Source organism: Arachis ipaensis, chromosome B5, assembly GCF_059453495.1.
Source record: "Arachis ipaensis isolate K30076 ecotype BB chromosome B5, ASM5945349v1, whole genome shotgun sequence".
NCBI classification, from domain to species: domain Eukaryota; kingdom Viridiplantae; phylum Streptophyta; class Magnoliopsida; order Fabales; family Fabaceae; genus Arachis; species Arachis ipaensis.
In genome coordinates, this window is record NC_142440.1 from 96226303 (window position 1) to 96228431 (window position 2129).

The window sequence follows — 2129 nt, forward strand, 5'->3', positions numbered from 1 at the left end:
AACGCCCAAATGTGCTCTCCAGGGCTGCTTGGCGTTGCCTTCAAACACTCACCCTTTCTCCAAGTTGGCAACGCCAACAACTCCTCTTCTTCTTGCCCGTCATGCTTCTTGAGTTGTTGCCAAACACTCCAATGTAACTCCAAGTTAGCAACTTGCATAGTCTTCATAGGAAACCACTTTCTTGCAAGGTTGTTTGTGCTATTCCTCAAGTAATGCTTCAAGGGCGTTGCCAACTTGAATCCCAAGTTGGCAACGTGCACATTGCTAGTTCTAAAGGAATTGTTAGCCACTTGCTTGCTTCATTCTTGCTTCCATGCTTTATTGTTTCATCACCTATCATTGACAAAGGAAATTGCTTCAAAGTCTTACTAATTCATGCAATCAATTTCATGAGATTCACTCATACTCATTCATTTATGCATTCCTTGAATCATTTGCATGAATTTGGCTACAATTAACATGGTCCTTGGTATTCTTATGCATGAAAACAAAACTCATAAGAACACTTGTTTAATTCAAAGAAAAGTGAGTGAAACTAAGCTAAAACTAACTAAATAGACTAGCTAATGTAGCAAATATGCGAATGCATCAGGAGCTAGCATCAACCTTATGTCCTAGGCCATGATGAAGAGAATGAGAATTGAAGAGGCCAAACCAACAAGGATAGCACTCCAACTAGCTAATAGAACATTCAACTTTTCCCATGGAATAGTGGAGGACTTGTTGGTTAAGGTGGGAGAGTTTATCTTCCCAGCTGACTTTGTAGTGCTTGATATAGAAGAAGAGGCCAATGCATCAATCATACTAGGGAGACCATTCTTGGCAATAGCTGGAGCTATAATTGATGTACAAAAGGGAGAATTAGTCCTAAGGCTGCATGAAAAAAAAATGGTGTTCAATGTTTTTACTGCTATGGGTTATCCAAAGGAGTCCATTGGAGAATGTATGATGATAGACACAATGGAGCCACTGGTTCAAGGAGTCCTAGAAGAAGATCAACTTGAAGATGCAATGGAACAAGAGCAACAAACATCTTGTGGTGAGCTATCACAAGAAAGCATGGAAGGTTCAATCATGCTAGATAAGGCAAACAAGGAGGAAGTGGAAGCACCAAAGTTGGAGTTGAAGACCCTGCCCCCAAGCTTGAAGTATGCCTAGTTAGGGAGCCATGATACATATCCAGTAATCATCAACTCAAGCTTGAGTGAGGAACAAGAGGAGGAGCTCATTAAGGTATTAAGACAACACAAGGATGCCATAGGATGGACACTTTTAGATTTAAAGGGGATAAGCCCTTCAATGTGCATGCACAAAATCCTTCTTGAGTTGGATGCCAAACCCTCAATACAACCACAAAGAATGTTGAATCCCTCAATGAAGGAAGTGGTGCAAAAAGAAGTGCTGAAGTTATGACAAGCAGGGGTGATTTACCCTATCTCAGATAGCCCTTGGGTGAGTGATGATTGGATTTTTGTGTGGTCTAGAATTCACAACTGAAGTCTCGTTGAAAAGTATAGCTTCTAAACTAACAATAATTCTTGCATACAAAAATTTGGTTGTCACAAGTAACAAACCCCTAAATTTATAACCGAAGTATTGAACCTCGGGTCCTTCTTCCTAGGAATTGCAAACAAGTGTTCTTGTTATTGGTTATGAGTTGTATATTTCGGGGTTTTGGATAAGAAACATGAAAAGTAAATGGAAATGAAATTCAAATAACAAAAGGTCTTGGCAAGGTTTGGTGGTCAAGGATCTCTATCCCTATCACTAACCACAACATGAGAATTGGCAAGGATCAACCATATTAAGTCATTTTCTAACTAATAAAGGAAAGTCAAATGAGCTATGTCAATCCAAGTCCATAAGTCCAAGTTCTCCACCAATTCAATTAGTGAGATCTAGAGTTAATGGCTCCCAATCATCAATCACTTGGACATTAGTAACTCAAGAGTTCTTAAGTTACCTCCCCAAGACAAGAGCATTAAAATCTACTCTAACATCTTCTCAAGCATTTTGACAAACACTTGGAAGGCAAAAGAATAAATCATAGTAAATAAACAACAAGAGTAAAATCTAACAACAATTAATTGCAAAGAATTAACAACAACTAAAAGAAGCACAATTATTAT